This window comes from Rhea americana, unplaced genomic scaffold, assembly GCF_003343005.1.
Source record: "Rhea americana isolate MKP2758 unplaced genomic scaffold, rheAme1 scaffold_105, whole genome shotgun sequence".
In the NCBI taxonomy this organism is placed as follows: Eukaryota; Metazoa; Chordata; class Aves; order Rheiformes; family Rheidae; genus Rhea; species Rhea americana.
Genome location: NW_028185095.1, coordinates 2,106,667 through 2,126,482, shown reverse-complemented (window position 1 = coordinate 2,126,482; position 19,816 = coordinate 2,106,667). Strand labels below are relative to the sequence as shown.

The 19,816-nt window shown below is 41.9% G+C and overlaps 1 long non-coding RNA gene across 1 annotated transcript in view; it reads left to right on the top strand.

The window, feature by feature from the left end:
- LOC146601295 (uncharacterized) overlaps positions 1-19,154 on the top strand; it is a 29,751-nt gene extending 10,597 nt beyond the window's left edge. The window contains exon 3 of the long non-coding RNA XR_014896273.1: positions 19,054-19,154. This is a non-coding gene — a long non-coding RNA (uncharacterized LOC146601295). The remainder of the gene's footprint in view (positions 1-19,053) is intronic.
- The last annotated feature ends 662 nt before the right edge of the window (positions 19,155-19,816 follow it).

The following is a 19,816-nucleotide window of genomic DNA, read 5'->3' as shown; positions in this document are numbered from 1 at the left end:
CAGGGGTGGTTGTGTGGCTCAGGGGCAGAAGAGTTTTGCTTTCACYGTTGCTGGCTGTTGCCCTCGCAGAACAGCAGCCAAGAGCTCGGGGCCGCCTGATTGAGGCTGTTTCACTGAAATGGGCAGGTTTTGCCCGACAAACAGGAGCGCCGTGCGTTGTCATTAGCGGCGCTGGGGCTCGTTTCTGCAGCACATCGCAAAATGCCCGTCGTCGYGGAGCAATTGCAGTTCAGTGCCGAGAGGCTCCCAGACGAAGGCAGAACGAGTGTGCTCACCCAGACGGATAAAAAAGCCTCTGGTAATGACAGACAAACTGTATTAGAGGACAGGCATGTCATGCGTGATCAGGTATTGCAGCTAGAGCATTTAGGTTTTTATTTTCCCTTCAAGTCTTTTGGGAAGGTGGGTTCAGCAGCTCAAGAAAAGAGATGCCATAGTTTCTGACAAGTTAATTAAGCTTTCACTTCTGAGTATTATATGTGTAGTGAAGAAAAGAAACTTAATTGTCTTTGCAGTGCCTGACAAAAACCAAGAAAAATGCCTGCATATTTTCGCAGTTTTSTCTCTATTTTTGATACTTACTCAGCGTGAGCATTATACTTTCATGGGTTTAATTAAAAGCAAAGTTTTGGAAGCTTCTCAACTGTTAGTTTTGGTACATAGATACGTGCATTTAAAGAAATATTTATGTSAAATCTAAGTCCTAAAAGGGATGAGGGAGGCTTTAAAATGGATCGGCTGTCTCCCTTTATAGCTTTTGTCCAACTGCCTCTCACCTTCGAGTGTTCAGGGTGACTCGGAAGGAGGTGAGGGAGCCGCTCAGACCGCTGCGAGGGGTTTGTGAGCCCCCGAGCAGTCCTCGCTTTGTGGCACACGGTCTTCCTCTTTGGATTCCCATGTATTTAGTTTTTAATCGCTGTGCAGCACGTGACGAAGTCACAGGTTTCTAAGCAGCCTCCTAAATGGTTCCTGCAGTAGTTTCTTACCTTCAGCGGTTTCGTTTTCCCCTGTGAGATTGTTAAAATCGAGTTGCTGTAAAATCAAGGATGGTGCAGAGAAGGTGAACAGCGAAAGGCTGCTCCTTATTTAGGAGTGATACATTTTTGTGGCTGCTAACCACGATGGTGGGGCCGTAACGGCTTGCTCAGGAGTCCCTGAGCTGGCTGCYGGCGGCACACAGGCGGCGAGGACCGGGCTGCTCCTGCGCACGTGCCTCCGCCAGCAGCCCCAGCTCGTGGCAAGGAGCAAGGCCGACCTCCGCCTTCGCTCGCGTCCCGTGCGGCTGGTTTCGTGTCTCACTGCGCTTGTGAAACACAGCGAAAGCTGTGTTAAACGGGCTGAATCTGGGAAGCTGGCCGTGAAGTGCCGTGCCTAGGCTGTCCGAGACCTCTCCTGCCCCGAAAGACTCGCGGGCCACGGCAGAGAGAAGGGGATGCCGGTGCCTCAAGGCATCGGAGGCGACGGCGGGGGAACAGGATCGCAGAAAGGGAGCACAAGGCTGGACGGAKGGGTGACCTGCTGCCTGAAGTGGGATGCAATTCTTTAATGACCTATTCTTAGCAGTCAGCACAGGGAGGTTTCTATGAGTGTAGCATTAAGTGGAAGCCACAAAAATCTATAAATATATCTGAAGAGAGTGTTTTATGAATAGGGACTGTCTGGTAGTAGGTGTTTGTTGAAGAAGGGACAAGCTGTTGCTTTTCCATGCTGTAGCAGGACTTCTTCCTAATTGCTAGGGGGATCTTCTGTACGTAAAAAGTGTTTTTGCTGCTCTGTGCTTGGACAGTATTTCCTGGAAACCCCTGTTGGAGCTCGTACATTAAATAGCATTTCAATCTCTGACTCAAAACTTACTGGAAATCCAGTTATCAACCTAGCAGAAAGATAGAGATCTAGGGCAGGATTTGACTGAGCACTGAAATATCAGAGGCTTACTTAAAGGAGTGGGTGTGTGTCAGCAGAGAGGCTTGAGGCAGGAGGAAAAGCTGGCTACTTCTTTATTTATTTATTTATTTTCTCGGCTTTGCCAAGGCCTCGAAATCAGCTAGATTTTTAAGCTCAAACCCAGAAGCAGCTTTTTTTTCTGTCTTTTTTTTTCTTTATGTATTTTTTTTAATTGATGGAGTATTTTTTTTCCTTCCCGAGCGGTTCCAGACGTGGCAGGCTTCCTGGRCGACGTGCAGGATTTTGCTTTGCTTTCTTGCAATCTTCTGTTTCAAGCACCACCTAATGGCATCGGTGCAAAATGCAGGGGCCCATCCGCGCCGGGTGACAGCTGCAAGCCGTTCTGCCGCACACCGGCTCCCGCCCGGAGAAGCTGTAGACCTTAATAGAGCAAATACCAGTCCAAAAATGTCATCGCTGGAGGGAGTTGGCCTTCGTTTTTATAGTATAATATTGCCCCAAATGCCCAGGATATTACGATTTCACCGTGTAAATGTATTATACTACAAAGTGACCATTCATAGCAGCAGACAGAGTGCTTGGCTCAAATGCTTTGCCTAAAAGCAACTGGGAAGCCTTAAATGTTTAAAAGTTCTCTGTATTGTTTGAAGGGAAGCATTGCACTTATTTCTCATCTTATTTTTAATTCCTTTAACGTGCTTTGTGGTAGGGAGCGTAGAGCAGGAGCATTATTTGCTACTTGAATGAGATTTTTGCATCATTAAAGCATATCAGATGTGCTACTCCCATGCTACGGGCACAGCTACAGATAACTGGATAAGGCAAACATGCATAACATAAACTTGGATCAATAATTAATTTTTTTTAATACTCTGACATTCAGGGGAGCCTGGGAATCTTGTTTTCTCAGAAGTCCATCTGAGAGGCTGCCCAGGAGCCAAGGATTCAAGTAAAACAAATAGGCAAATGACTTGTCAAGAAGCAAGGCCTATCAGACTGCTGTGTTCCTCCAGATCGTTTTGATTTGACACATCAGCATTTTTCAACAAGAGAATATTTCATCAGAAACTCCTGGAACAGCTTTAGTTCTGACCTCAGTAATAATTCTTCATGGGTGAAAAATGGCATTTCTTTACTCTGTCACTTCTCCTCCCTTTGTTCTTTCCCTCTGTTGCTTTTTTCTTGTTCAGCTGGATTTAGAGCATGATCTCACTTCTGCCAAATCTCATAATTTTGCTGGGAGTCTTGTCATATATGGCCTTCTTCTCAAAGACGCGGTCATGTGAATGCATCTGGCTCGCAACCTGTGCTCAGACAGAAACAGACACTTCGGTCCTCACGTATCTGAAGGAGAATCTGCAGATTTAGAAACTAGCAGTTAAAAGGTAGTATTTTTAAAACTGTTGTATAATTTTGCAGTTAGAGAAACCTGTGGCTGAGGCTGGCTCTGAGACCTGCATTCTGATCTTTGGGTATTTTTTGATATTCCTTAAAAACTCCTCCATTTAYTTGAGGATGATGTAGCTGCCATAAAGCTGTTATGTGATATATAAGAATTAGTATGGCATGTCTCAAGAGAATCATAGACCAGAAACATGTAGCAGATGAATATATCTCGCTTTCTCTCTCTGAGTCCTCTCACACATGTCCAAATGCACCTAATTTCTAAATCCTGTCATCTCTTCAGAAATTAAAGATCAATAGTGCAGATGTTTACTGTCCAGGAAATCTGCATACACTTCCAGTCATGTATCATTTGGAGCGRTATTTAGCCTCAAATGAACCTTTGTCCTATACAATTCTGCTGTTGTGCAACATTTATTACTGTGAATCAGAAATGCTGGACCATGAACCTGAAATTATGTATATTAAAAAAAAAAAAAAAAGACTAAGTAAGTAATTCCACATGAGAKCTGAGTTTCCTGTGGAGGCAGGGTGCAGGGGCAGTTGCTTGCTCATCCCCCGCTTTTTCACACAGTKCCACACCTAAGTTTTAGGCCAAGAAAATAGGATTTTGACACACTCAGTATTAAGTGCATAGACCATAGGGAGTAGAACTTGTTTAGGTGGCTCTCATAAAGGATGTCCAGAGCTAACCCCTGTTTGCTCCCTGGCTGCTCTGTGGATTTATAAGCTGTTGCTGAAGTGGCACAAATTCAGTGCATGGTCTGTAGCAGTCTGTAGCCTGCTCCTTGGTTTCTCTAACGCAGGAGGTGGGAGTTTTACCCAGGATATGAAGGGATGATACGGTGTTTATATAATATGTGCTGCAGCTCTGTCTATATTTTAAAACAGACTGTTTCACTTGCAGTTTGAGGGCGACCGCTGCTGTGGCTGCATGTTAGGTGTGCTCAGAGTTCATCTGCAGCGTGAGACCCCAGGAGGTACCTGAGGTCTCCGCCTGGTTTCTGGATCCTCGTCCCCTCCCAAACAAGAATCATCTGCAGCACCCAGGACCATGCTCAGAAGCAGTCCTGCAGGTGCCTGGAGGACTTTCAGGCTGGACAGGCTGGTGTCTAGTGAGATTTCTCTTCTCCCAGCAGAAGAGGCTGGTGAGAGAGGTTGTTCTGGATTATAATTAGAATTCAGCTGCCGATCCTGAGCCGAAGTCACGGTCAGGTGCTGAAACCCTTTTGTGGGATGTAGTGCATACAAACCAGCTCATAGCTAGAGGACTGTCAGCTTAGGTCTAGATGTTATTTACTTTTTATAAAGTTAACATTTTTTTAAAAAGATTCTGAGCATGCACTTTTTTGAAATTGTACCGAGAAACAAAATGTTGGGATTGCAGATGTAGGAAACGTTTTCCATGAGGAAGGTGCAGTTTTCAGTCTATCATTTTCCCAATGTATTTAAAAAAAATAGGAACCAATTACTATTAACTCTTAATTACAAGCAAATTTTTAAATAAATGCAATGGAAAGTACTTCTTCCAGAGCAGTTGAAAACAGTGGATTTCACCCTAAAATGGTTGTGTTCCAAGAGGATAGAGCTACCTAAGCAGGGACRTCCAGTCCCATGGTTTTCTCAGAGACCAGTACTCTGGCTTTAGTCTCCCTGTAACCTATTTTTAAGAGGTTAAGTACTCATTAAGATAAGATAGAGCAAAAGATTGAACACATTGTAAAGGAACATTATCCATAAACTAATTTAGAGCTCAGTCACATGAAAGCCAAGCCTAGTTTTGCTCACWTAGTACACGATAATGATATGTTTCAGGATTGCAGCTGAGGACAAATTTGACAGATCTGTGCACCGTGCAATCACATTTGCTAATGTTGGTTTTAAAACAGTAAAAATCAAGCCCCGTTGGAAATATTTTCTTGGGAAAGCTGTGAATGTGTCTTAATATCGCCTAGTAATAGAGATGGGCACCCATTCAGTAGGAACATGGCATGTTGGTCCTTGCAGAAAGATCACTGCTGATGATAGTCTGATGTGCCTCTCACCTTTTCTAACCTCTGTTTTCCCTTGATCTACAGTATTTAGTAGCTCTTGATGCAGTTATCATCGCAGCTCTGGCTAGGAGATCGTATAGAAGYCACTCTGAACTGAAGAGCTCCGTCTTGCCTGCTCATTCATCTTGAGGTAGAGGTTTATGGAGTTATTTGGGTTGAAGATGTTATTTGGTCATAGCTGGCCCGGGAGAAGTGGAAGAGCCGCGCATCCCTTAGCCTGCCTGGCTCGCTGAAGGCACCCACCCTGGATCCCGCTTGCTTTCGTATCGGTGAAAAGGCGTGACTGGCAAAACAGCCCCTCTGAGGGCTTTTCGATTTTGCAGTGTGCTCCCTCCAAGTCTGAATTCGATAATTTCTTGATATGCTGCAAGACATCTGTTTCAGGGGATTTTTGGAGAGGATCGTGAGATCGCTTCCCATAACGATGGATGAATAGAGAGAAGTTTCCATAGGTGTTCCCTGGCTGAGTTCCTGCTGGAACGATTATTTCAGCGCTTGTGGGATTTCAGTATATTGTATAATTAGCAAAGGTGTCAGGAAAAATTGAGCTTGGGAGAAGCATGTTTTTATCATTTTAAATCTTTATAAATAAATATCCTGCCATCTAAGTTKTGCAAGTGATTTAGGCACCTGGGTCTCAGACACAGAAGTTACCAGCATCAGCTACTCCATGGGAGCTGCCCCTGGATAGGCTCTTCCTTTGCAGCAAAGGCAACATAATTCAAATGGGAGAGCTCAGCTATCTCACAGTGCTTTATAATTATTACACCCTAAGAGTTCACACAGTGCCAGTGAAAACAGCTCAGCCAGTTTGGGGAAGCTGGTTTTATATCCATCCCCTGTGATCCTTTATCCTTAGTTCCTTTTTAAAGCCAGATGCCAGATGCCATCCCTCCCCATGGTGATGGGAACGGTGGAAGTAACGCCYGTCACGTGTATTTACAGTGCTGGGACACCAGGGGCGAAGGCAGCCAGCCTTCACTAGCTCTTTGGCCGAGGAGTTTTGAATACAACCTCAGGGTGCTTTAGAAGCCCTTTGCCATCTGGAGCGAGGKTTGGGTGGTCATTTCTTCGGGTAGGAGCTGCTAGAGCAAATGGTGGGAAAGGAGCACGTGCCTAGGCTCAACCCTACGCATTTTTGTGCTTGTGCTTTAGGGTGTTCTGGTTTAAAGAAAACAGTGTTTGCTATGGGTGGAGAGTCGTGGGGAGCTGGGAAGTAGAGGAACATGCAACACTCTAAAGGATGTGATCAAATAATARAAGTTAATTGTTTAGGTTTCAGAAATACTGACAGTTTGCGCTAAATTGGCTTTCTGTAACATACCTCAGTAATGACAAATGGTAAAAGCAGGTGGAAACGAACCTATCCAGCTGTTGCAGCCGGGGGGAAGTTGGAAGTAGTCTGAATTCAGCAGGTTTGTACATGTTATATAAAAAGTGGTTGCTTGTTGACATTGCAGTGTTGAAAAGCTCATATTTTCTTAATGCTTTTTTAATGAAAGATCAGTTMTAGCAGAACTTTCTCATTCCTCCTGTTTTTAGATTTGCCTTCAAATAGTTCTTAGTTATCTGAGAAGTCACTGTAATGTTGGGAAACTCAGAAATAGATGAGGCCCACTTGGAAAATTTGTTTCAGGAGGGTAAAGGCTTTTGTTTGGAAGTGAATGACTTCTGTGAAGGGAGCTCATTCTTTACATTCTGTTCTTTGTTGTGGCGCTGCCAAGTTATGGGTAAACAAAACACTTAATGCACTTTTCTGTGTATGATTTGATGAGAATGACGTACAAAGCTCGAAGGGGAAATTAAGCCTTTTCTGGTGAATAAAAAACAAGCCTTAAAAGTGGTGAGTACTTCTTGCTGAAATCCTGTGCAGATTGTGCAACAGTTCTTGAAACAGATACGAAGGGAGKGGGATAAGTAATACTTCTGTGTGTTTGCTGCCTTAGGAAATAGGTTAGGAATGAAGTGTTCTCTGGTTGGCTGCAGAATCTCTTTTTAAGTAAATGCATACTGTGTATATTGTCAACACACTTTCAAGGAAAAATTTTCCATCCTATTCAAAACCAAAAATCCAGCAGAAGGATAAAGAAGATGCTGCAGAGAATCACTCCAGTCCATTTTAAATAAAAGGGATGTATGGAGAATAATTGCATTTACGCTTTTAAAATGTTCCCATAGATACTGCCCTGTGCTTCCTTCTGGTAGGACCAGCAAGGTGTAGGGCCACAGCGTTTCCTTGGCTTTTCCCAGGGCGCATGGGCTGAGGCAGATGCTGGGGAGCTTTAAATGCATGAGACGTTTCTCACAGTAAAAATCCCTATGGAGAGACCRAGTAATATCACATTTAACCTTTGCTAAAATGTCAATAATACAATATATTTTTCCAGCATAATAAATACATGGTATTTACTCACCACCACAGGTATATACATCACTACAGGCTGGAGATTTTTGCACAATAATTCTTGAGCGTGGATATCTAAAGTGAAAATACATGCAGAATTGCAGGAGGTAAAGTTTGACTGGAATGATAGATTACTGGAAAGTTACTGCAGTTTTGCAAAGTTCAGAGGCTAGTAGCATAGGTGTAACCTGAGGAAACTGCTGTCAGAGTTGTGCGGAATAAAGAGGCTGCTGTGGCTCACATATTTTGGGGTTCAGGTTATCTGAACAAGCATCTGGAAAAATAGATGCAAGTGTTTGGCTGCCCTGAAAAACTGCAGTGCAGAGGCTTGTCTGAAATCTCAGACACTTGGAGCAGCATCAGAAAAGCCACAATAAGAAATAAAGCAGCTATTAGCTCATTAAGCTAGTGAATCTCTCAGGTTGTTCAGAGATTACCCACATATATGTTTGTTTTGTTTTGTTTTGTTTCCCAGTTCCTGTACTTTGCCCTGTAAGTGCACCAAGTTTGCAGAAAGGGCGGCCCATGGAGGCCATGACTACAGAGCAATGGATCCCTGTATATCAAACCTTTGCTAAAATGTTTCCATTTGGCTTWTTAAAACAAGTCTGCTGAAGTAGTCAGATTTGTACTTTGTCATAATTCAGGGTGCTAAGTAATCTACAGAATGCTTCTGGAATTCGAGGAAGTGAATGTCTCGTGCTCAAGATCACAAAAGAACCGCTGAGCAAACGGTGCAGTTGCAGAGATCGCTCCTTCCGGCAGAGGGGAAGGAGCACGAGAAGCAAGCCTGGAGCAGACAAAAATTAATGTCCAACTCCATTTGAAACACCCACGGCAAGGCAGCAGTTAACATCATGTTAGCTTATTGGCTCTTTGGGATTTTTTTTTTTGTTTTTGCTTTGCTTTATAGGTGTGTTGGCCTGTGATTTGAAGGTCCAGAGAAGTACTTCATTTTAGGGGTGCAGCTGCTGCACCTCGCTTGACTCCGTTCACAGACCCCGTCAAACATGGCAGTGATGATTGCAGGAGGATCAGAGGGAGTGAAGAAGGAATAGGGCTGCCTTGGCGCTCAGTACCCTGACAAGACATTACAGCAGGTTTTGAGGAGGCCCTTTGGCTTTTTTAAAGAGTGCTTCCTTCCTGAAGGGCTCTGAAAACATGCGGATTACAAGGATCAAGGCATAATCGTCTCGACTGTTTGTCAAGGGTGGTCACTTACAGCCATATCCAAGCTACTCCAAACAGAAGTAAGGAACTAGGACATTTCTAAGAGACAGTGCACTTTGTGCGTCTGAAATTCAGTAGGGAAAGGCAAGCTTCTTCCAAAATAAATACTGTTCAAAAACAGCTATACAGTAGCAGAGCTGAGGAAACGGCGCTGAGMAATTACAACACTTTGCAGGGGCAGAGAAGGAAATAGCGGACTCTTACGAGAGCAGTCCCTGAGAACTGCTGGGAGCAGGGAAGGATCTATGAAACAACAACAACAACGAAAAAAAAAAAAAAAAAAGCAAGAGGGGAGTTCAGCGTCAAACTGGCAGACTTGACAGTGTCATCTGTAAAATGATATCATCTGCCAGAAAGCCTGCTGCCAATTCATACATTTTTCTGCATTCACAAGTTACAAGTGTGCAGCTGTGAGGCTATTGAATTTCATGACTGTACATTTGCAGCTTGTGAATTTGTCAGTAGGCATTTCCATCTTGGTAATATTTGCTGAGAGCTGTGCAGTATGTATTGCTTTTATATTAGCTATGCTTAGTACAGTCTGCAAATGTTAATCAGAGGATCTCTACTGGACCATAGGAAAAGTATCTGAGACACCGTATTTTCTTACTGTTTTGCTTTTATATTTCTTGGGTTTCCAGAACTCTTAATCATGACTGGAACATCATTGTGCTAAGCACCTGAATACTGTTTCAGTTCAGAAATATGTGTAGTCAACTAGGAGAATGTCATCTACCTCACATTGTCATTATTTTCATCCTTTGCTTTTTTATGTTGAGCTCTAAGAAAACTTCATCCTCCAGCATGCAATACAAAAATTTCTTATTGTGCAAACAAATGATTTTATTTATTTAATGCATACTAAGAATAGAAGTGAAGTTTTATAAACATTAATTTGTTTGCATTTGTAGAATTGTGAGCATTAGGAACAAGCCTTATATTTTTTTCATAAATGAAGGAAGCAAAAATGTCTACATAAAGTAGTTTGCTGAGGACCATGTAGAAAAATCTTATTTTTAGGAATGAGTTATAAATGCATCCCTCTTAAACTGAGTATTCTAAAAATTCTGGGTAAAATTGTGCTGCAAAGGCACAGTCCTGAAGTAATGGGATATCTATGTGGAAGAAGGGGAGCCCTAAGAAAAAACATCTTTTTTTGTGTAGCAGAATTCACTTTGTAATATCTGGGCAGCTCATTTCTCAGTGGGAACTCTGCCAACAACCTAGTTTTGTAGTAAATAAATATTGCAGGGAAAAGCTGGCTGAAGAGAAATAGGTAGCTAAGTAGACTCTTGAACACATTTTTATTTATTTATTATTTTATTTGTTGTAACTCACCCCTAGTTGTATACAGAACCTGTCTGGATACGGCTGGTAAATGAGAGGCTCACCCTCCAGAATTGGAATATAATTAAATAATACCCCACTACAACTACCAGCTCTTCCTACTTCCAAATTTCATACCTTTTCACTGAGTCAAATGGTCACGTGCAGAGGGGCGATCTTCTGGTCATCCTGACCAAAAAACACGTATGCTGTGCTAGGCCAAACAGCAGTTTGAACTGCCCTGGGAAGACGGACAGCTGGGGTCCCAAAGCGTTGCATGGTGACACACCACGATGAGGAGGCCACCAGCTCCTCCAGCTTGCTTCCGGGGCTGAATTAAGATTTTGCCCCAGCGGTGCAGTTTGCTGTAGTCCCAGCTGGACAGAACTGTGTATTAGGGTAATAAATGCCACCTGTGCAAGCTACTCTCACAAGCACCCTGTTAGTATGATTTTCTTCGTCATCATGGTGGTGCTGTTGCTCTCTAAAGGCTTGTCCTCAGGACTCCTGCAGCCTGGCACATGGATACTAGAGCACAAGGTAAAGAAGAAACAAACTGCAACTTTGGTTTTCTCAGTCTGTTACAGTCAGTAGTTACTGCAGTGGTTAGCTAATTCAAATCTGGATCCTCCAGAGGGTGGTTTATCTGTTGCTGAAGTGTCTGCAATGCCGGGGGAATAACAGAGCTTTTGAAATGCAGATCTCTTTGCCACAGAAAGTCTGGGTGCATCGCCTTTTTCCGTGGAGGTAAATCTTATTTCACATTCCTTACCAGTTTAGGGGGAAATAATGCTAAATATCTTTTGCTGGCTACAAAGAAATAACTAAATAATCTCCCAAGTTCAAGTATGTGTGGTTGTTCCTTAGTGAGCAGTGTAAATAAATGAAGCAGTCTTTTTACTACTTCTGGGCTTCTGCAAAACATAGCCAGTTGATAATGTAGCGTAGTAATATTAACACATGCCTGTTCAGAAATGCGATGCATACTTTTGGGTCTTTGAGATTAGTTCCTCTGAAGTGCTTTTTCTTCGGCTGCCTGAAAAGATTTTTGGCTCCACTTCAGTCTGGTAAGAAGACAGCTGCTCAACTTCTGACACACATGAAGAAAATTGATGGTATGCCATCTTCAAAATTCCCTTTTCCTGGCAGGCAGGACGCGGCTGAGTGCAAGGAGTCGTTTCAAGTTTGGGCTTTGTTTGTTTTGTTTTGTTTTTTTTTTAACGTTAGTTGGGGCAGGGTTTGGCGGTGCTTATTTAGGGGGGTTGCCCTTGATGGTAACGTTTCAACACTTGCATAGAGTCTGCATCTCTGTGAGCGTAAACAAATATCCTCTCATTAATACTTACACGGCTTGCTTGCTTAGCGGTTGTTTGGCGCTGTCATTAGCATGATTTTGCATAACGAGTTAGAACTTTGTTGCTCTCTCTCTTCATCGTGGCCATGCATGGCAGGAATGCAGCAGGAAGAAAGCTCAGCGAGGGTCCCTGCAAGTGTGAGGCTCCTTGGAGCACTTCTGCGAGTAGAAAGGCATGTGGGCAAGCAACAGGAGTCCTGTTTTGTAGCTAGTGACCTTAGTTTGCCCATCATGATGTTCCTCTGAGCTCTCTGGTCTTCTGCCCAGTGTGGGAGCATCTCCAGATGCCTGTGGACTCCCCTCTGCAGAGTGCCTGGATTTATTGCTTTAACAAAGGAAGCTCCTTCCTTTGTGCTCTGCTGCCMCCGTCTCCCTGCTCCTCAAGATCATACGAACCACATTGTCCTTGTTGTGCCACGTGGGCTGTCTCCTGGATTGAGGTTCTTGTCTGGGAAGGACTTCACCCATCTGGGGCTGTGGGTGAAGTACACCCTCAGACCTGCCAGTCTTGCAAGTGCTGACTTTACTGTGTTTCTGTCCTATTCATTTGGAAAAGAACCTCGTCCTTCTCTGGCTTTTCTTTACTTCATGATTATAATTATTGTTGTAAAGGATTTGATTTTGATGCATATTTTCATATTCATTTTTAAAACTCCATGGAAAACAAGCTGTGTAAAGCTGTGAATAATGCCACATGACATATGCTGCCTGTCTGACGGCGGGAGCTGAAGAACCTGACAGAAGTTACTGTTTTTGGAGCTGGACACTAGTGAGGGCTGAGTACGAGGCTCAGCCCTGGGCTTGAGGCAGGAGGGACTGGGAATCAGAGGTCCAAGCACGAGGAGGAGCTCAGCGCTGCTCCAGCACAGATGCTGGCTAGATGGGRCACATGGGTGTGCTCAGAGCTGCCCTGAACGAGAGCAAAAACAAATATAGTGCTAATATCCTCTGTGAACGAACAAATAAACAAAACCTTCCTCTTTAAATCACAATATTTTAATAGCTTAGCAAAGTGTGTAGGGGAACGTTAGCAGAGGCGGTGCCAGGGGCTCTGCCGTGGCACTAAATGGTGGCTATTTGCACAGCTCAATTTTCTTAGTTGGGTGTGGAGTTAGTAAGTGCTCTCTGTTTCCCGTGTTCCGCCTGGTTGTTGCTGAGCAGTACCGGCAAGCTTCAGGGCGCCGGGGGATTCCTGCACCGCGGCCGTTGCAGAAACACTTAGGAGTACGAAACTCTCCTGTAAAACTGCTTTGTTTCTTCAAAGTAGGTAAAAAAGACTCTACCCAACTGCGCTGAAGCTTGGCTCTTGTTAATTATTTCATGAAGGCAGCAAAATACCTCCCAATGACTAACTCTATGAGATTAAATTCTTTCTTGTGGGAAATGAAAAGTTGACGGGAGGTTTGGATAAAATAAATCAAAAAGATTTCCGTCTTCAAGAATCAAATACTGGCACCATCCACCTTCAGTTGTGACTTCCATTTTCCCTGGTGAAAGAGAAACAGGTTCAGTCAGAAATGCCGCTTTTCCGACAGACGCGGGGATGGGAAGGGTGCTGCGAGGCGGCTGGGGGAGGCGCTTGCACCCGCGAGGCTGCCGGAGCCGCCGTGGCAGCCGCCCTGCTCCGGCTCCCGGCGGGCTGTTGCTCTTCCCCCCTCGAAGGCGGCGGCGATTCCACATCCGTTAGCGAGTGAAACAGGATACCCTTCGGCTGTATTAACTGGTAGCCCGTTTTGACGTTTTCGTCTCCAGCGAGTCCACTCGCTGTTTTAGGGGAACGTGGAAATGTGGGTTTGGTCCTAGCGCGGGCCTTTGGTTCGCGTCTCCTGCAACCGTTGCTGGTTCGGTGGAGCTGACCTGTCCGAAAAGTGCAGCTACCTCCTTCAGCCTCTTAGGCAACCGCAAGAATAACTCCATCGAGAATAAACCTGCAAAAAAAGCCCCAAAAACAGACTGAAATGAAATACATTGGTGTAAATAGCCGYGTACAGTTACTTCCTCCCTCTGTACCTTTTCAAAGCCTGCAGTGATGTGCTCTGATTCCTAAGCATAAATCCTGACTTGTATAAATTCAGAGATTTCATCTGTATAGATCTGCAAATCGCTGAGATATTAATACCTGAATATTTTTATGGCACATTCTGAAGTCAATAGGCAAAAGGTTTCTGAATAAAAGCCGTAAAATTATCTTAGGAATTATTAACTAATCCCTATATTACCTTTGAATTATAAAAGCATTGAGAARTGGAGAGGAGCATTGAAAAGCATCAGTCTCAGGTTCTTTAAAAATGCAATACTAATCATTTGAGCAGTGTACAAATCTTTTATTAAAGATGAAGAAGAAGCCATACTTTTTTATTAACTTGAGGATATGTTCAATCCACATGATTAAAAATCTCATTACTAAATCGAGTTAGGAAAGTGATTTATTGCTGAAACAAGATAGAAGGCATTCTGTTGCCCCAACTGTATTTATTGTGAAGAAAACTATCAGTTTGTATCTACTTTTGTGTATTAAGTATTTCTAAGGGTGGATTAGATTTTTTCTGAGAATTACAGGGTTTCACTGCAGTCTGCAACTGAGCTATAACTTTAAGAAAAAATGCTTGAACCAAACTTATAGGTACCAAGAGAAAAACTTTTATATTAGTAAATTAAGATGAAAATTGCTTTACCTGATTGGAAAATAGCGTATACAAAAATTCAGATTTTATAAGAAAGGGCAAAAATTATGCCCTTGTTTTTTGAAAAACACAGAGACTAATAAGATGTTAATATTGTAAAATGAACATCTAACGGTACATATTTTTAGGAATTCTTCATATATCAATTATACTGGTATTTATTTTCTTTATCAATATAGTGTAGTTAAACTGTTTAAAATGAGCCCTTGAAGTGAAGTCTCAGTTTGCAGTGATGAAAAATGATCAACTCAATGACTTTATGTCCTAAATACTATCTGACTTGGGAAAATATGTCTAGAAAATATATATCATTTTTATCCTTACCATACCTTAAGCAGGTCAGTTAGTTTGTGTAAGTGGTAGGCAGCTATATGGGTATTTTGCATTTGAGTAAATGTCTTAAAATACTAAATTATGCCCAGCAGAAGTTCCAATACTATTTATGTTACATGCTACAATGTAACAGGGAGATAACTGAATTTATGTATGTCATAGCAGCTGTGGAAAAAATGGGTTATACACACTTGCATATAAAGACAAGACATTAAATGATGCCATCAGTTCTTGCAAGCCAGCAGAAATAGCTTTTCTCTTCCTAATAGCCATGGCTGGATGGCTCCCAAGGCTGAGTGCTACTTTTGCACATCCCACAGGAAGTTTGAATTCTCTCCTACACTGGGGTGGAAAATGCCTGGTATTATCATGACAGGTGCTTTAAGTATTGAAACGTAAACCTTTCACTAATCCTGGGCAACATATGGCCTGCCCTGGGCTTTGCTCCAGAGGCATGTTTTGGGAGAAATTGCCTATCTGGAGGTAAGGAAACATTTCTGGAAATGGATTGCTTCAAAAATTTGGCAGYTCTTCAGATGTTCAAAATGTTAAAAGCAGTCAAGAGAGAGATCAAATAGTGGATAGAGGTGAGGAAAGCAGTCAAAGGTGYATAACGCATTGTAAAGCCATGGGAGAAATGTGTTACACACACCTCGTGGTCCTTTAAGGAGGTATTCATGTGACAATTTCCAAAGGTGTGTGATAAATAATTTTGTTGGGYACTTTTATCCATTTTATTTATTCTCAGTTCACTGTTCTACTTCCATCTAGACTGAGTCAGTGATTAATGCACTGAGCAACTTCAGATTCCACTCAGTAATTTCAAAACTTCAGATATTTAAAACCTAATAGAATATTTCCAGATTCTCCACTTAAAGACCTATCTTGAAGCTGTCAAGAAAGATCCAATGGAAAATACTGTGTATGTGAGGTGCAGAAGTGCTAACAAACCTGAATGGACTTTTTCCTTGGGTTAGACAGAGAAAGCTGTTTCTMGTGAAAGAAGGATGTTTCCAGTTTCCCAGTAAGACCTAGCAGTCGCTTCAGGAGGCATGGGACTGTCAGCATGCCAGCCTCTGGGTATGGGCAGGAGTCGCTTGCATTCGCCCTAAATATGCTRTGTAGCTGTAGCCTCAATTTGAGAAGTCTCAGCTTATCAGAAATTCTAGGAAATAGCGGTGGGGTTCATGCTTCTGTTTGTGCTTGGCCTGCACTAATCAAAATAAATGACTTTCTGAGGAATGGCAGAGTGAGAAAAATGCCACCAAACCATCTTTTAAAAATCTCACTTAAATATATTTCCAATACGGTTTCTGTTGTCATAGTTTTGGCAGTTGAGGGAGGAGCATCAAGAGAACAAGAACTTATTTTCTGTGGAAAATCTGTTTTTCTTTCTTTCTTTTTTTTTTCTTTCCTTTTTTTTTTTTTTTTTTTTTTTTTTTTTTTTTTCTCTTATGTTTGCACATAAATCTGTTTTCATTCCTATCTGGAAGGTACAATCTTCATCTGAAATCTTTAAGTTGTAGCTTTATGAAATAGCATCAAAGCTGGTGATAGTAAACACATTAACCATCTTCTGATGTTTAGCATGATCATTTTAAGATCTTATTTTATCACGTGGGTGTAGGACGGATGAGATTCCTTATGTAAATCCAGTACACACCAATGTCTGCTTAGTCTGAATGCTTCCTGCATTTCTCCTGATCTCAAAGGATGAGTTTACACTAGGGTTGGGGGGGGACAGTTCATCTACTTCGTGACTGCTCCGAGGTGCAAAGCAAGGCACACAAATGTGGGCAATGTTGGTTTTGGATGAAACTTGGCAAGCAGATGTGCTCCGGGGTGTGCCTTGCGTACTCTAACCGAAGTAGGCGTCTGATCGGTGGGAACTGCTGGAGCTGAAGCTGTTCTGCAACAGACTCTCCCCCCTCCGAAGCGAGAGAAGTGGGGAAATCAGGTCCTTGGCACCAACTATTTTGCTCCTTGAGACACGCTCGTTGGCCACCAGTACATGCTAATGTAGACAGAACTAAAGTAGCTCCTTGTATCGCGTATTGTGAATGACAAAACATGAATGAGACAAGATGAATTTCAAATAGATCAGTGTACACACTAAATGGCATAACTGCTCACTTCTGAGCTTATGTGATTTTATTTTTCAGGTGTTGACACTCAGCACTATGGCTGGTGTCTTAATTAAAATTTGCTCAAAATATTGCATTCTGGATTTCATCTGCTAGATTCTGATTTTTCTCTTCAGAAATCTTTCATAAGTTTATATTAATCATCTTACTTGAGTTTATCTCTTAATTTATTTTAACTATTCTATTGGAACTGTATTGTAATTTATTTCTAAATATTATTGAAAAACCTATTTGATTTTGAAAATCTGTGAAAAACCCAGCTGCTTCAAAAAGAATAGAAAAAATACAGTGCTAAATCTGAACCCAAATAATAAGTCTAACTTACTACTATCAAACTGATAAGTTTGGATTGGGATCTAATTTATGGCTTATATACATTGTAAGATCTCTGTGTCTCTCCTACTGTAGAATACCAAGAATACTTCAATGATTTGACATTGCTTTCAAAAAGTACAATTATAATATATTCCATGGAAGAGTTATGTATCACACCAGTCCTTTGTTGTAGACGGCAATAAATTTGACACAGCTTGGTTCAGAGCTGCGTGTTTGACTTTTTTCAAAATCTTGTCTGATAAGACTCATAAGACTTGTAATGTGTTGTAAAGAGGCTCAGCTATCAGAACAGTGCTATAACTGTATTTATTTATGTAGACATGCATGCACGTATACACAAGCACATATTTTACATATAGAGGTAGGTAAGTATAAAAAGTTTTCAGAAATGAGGTCCTAAGTGTTAGTGAGAATGCTGGAATAGCTACAGGCCTGAAAAGGTGTAGCTAAGGTATGTGTATGATAACTCCAGAAATACCATAGTGATCCTAAATAGAGAGCTGTGAAGAAGTGCCTGATGCTAAGAGKCAATTAAAACATGTATTTTTGGGGTAAACGTTATATTGTGCTTTGACATAGCACTCGAGGCAAGATCTGGCTCCTTTACGGTGGCCGTTGTATGTTACGAGAAGGCCTTTTTCTTCAGGCGTTACCTGGTGGCTTCTCAGATATCTTTGTGACTTCTTCAGGCCTTTTAGGTCTGGAACTGGGCCCCGAGGCTATGAACAGTTCCTTTTTCGACTTTACCCCACACCAGTGCGATGCTTCTCTGAAACCAGGTCAAAGAAAACTGAAGAATGAAAAAAATATATATATATATTGGTAGATGATGTGTATAATGTCCTGTACTACGCTGTGTCTTTCTCCTGAGTTCTTCATCTGTAACTTGTTATTTAGGGTACAAACGCTGGCATATATTTATATGYTGTTGCGTGAAGCAAGCCTACACAATGGGGTGCAAATCTGGACTGAAAAAGGCCTCTGTGTTCAAAAGCATTTAAATATGTATACAGATAAGGACTYGTACAGAGAGTCTAATCAGATTAAGTAACTAAGTCCTGTGAACTTCTTATGGGAAGGTGTGCTTTACATCTAATATCACTTGTCTGCATTGCCTGGAGGCTAAATGCTGTTCAAATCTATCACTGTTTAATGTATTTGAAATACTACCTTCTGCTTGCAAATATTCTCAGGTAGCTTTTGAATATGAGAATTCATGTAGTTGTCCATATTCTCTTGACCAACACTTTTTTCCTCTCTAGTTTAATATTTGGGCTAGAGAAAGCATGCGAGGGAGATTTTTGTTTTTCTTTATTTGTATGTAGCTGACAGGAAGGAGARAAAAACTAGTAGCCCAATAGTCAGGATGTTCTTTGAAGCTGGGAAGGRTCTTTCTTGCTAGGCTCAGGACTGACCTGGTATAAAAGGAAAAGAAATGTTGTAAAAATAGGACTCTTCATAAAACAACTGCCTTTTTTTAGCCAGCCAAACACAAAACTTGTATCACATTGCCTGCCAGGTCTGACCCTGTTAGGTTGCCCACCCCTGCTAGAACAGATGCTGTTTCACAGCATGGTAACCTATGTTGCTGCCTGGGGACCTCTGCCATTTAGGGATGGATTCCCAATTTTAGGAATCCCACAACCTTTCAGGCAACTGATGTTTTAGGAATTTCCCAGGACTTAATGGATTAGCTAATGGATTTGCTACCTTCAAAGTGGCATCATGTTTTGAGAGTTGGAGTCAGACTGATCTAAGACAATTTAAGAATGCATTTGCTTAAAACTACAGATTTTTTGAAACAAAAACAGAAAAAGAAATGATGATACACACTGCTAAGAATATATGTAGTAATAAACTCTACTTTGTGTGCTCCTAGCTTTGCTCTGCTGTCTGCGTGAGGGCTGAGCAGCCGAGAGTTGTCTTCTGCTGGTTCCACAGGATATTTACTAGGATGCTTCAGAAACCRGGGACCTGATTTGGCCATGACTTACCTTAGTGTTATTAGGTGATTCCTTCAAATTCCTTTGGTGATATTACTTTGGTGTAAAGTTACAAGAGAAGMAGACTTAAGGAAGTAACTATAATGAATATTACATGTAGGTTTAGAGCCCTCTGGCAGCAGTCTTACTACCATGTTCTAATACTTGATTTAATAGAACATCCCATATGTATTATTTCCATCCAATATTAGGCCTCTGCCAATGCTAGTGACTGCAAATAAGGGGTTTTATTAGCACCAGATACGCTATTTATTTTGAAGAAATACTGTGTAATACTTGAAGCTACAGAATCAGTTTTGAAATAAATAGATCTTAATATCAGATAAATGATGGATAAAAATTAAGTTCAGACTGTCTCCCTGATAGATCAAGGCAAACTTTCTGCTGGAGATTTAGTGTTAATGCCGTGCAGCAGGGATTTTTTAGGATATCACCCCCAATCTCTGTAATGCAGATGAATCATACCCTGGACTTCTGGAGTCTCATTGCTGAACTTGCCTGGTCTTTGGGCAAATCTTTCCGCTCTGCATGTGTTTACTTAAATACACTTATCTCTTTTTCTTGTTCAGATAGTCTCAAAAACATTAACTGATTATACTAATTACTAAGGCTGACAGATTAGGTAAGGATTAAGAGAAG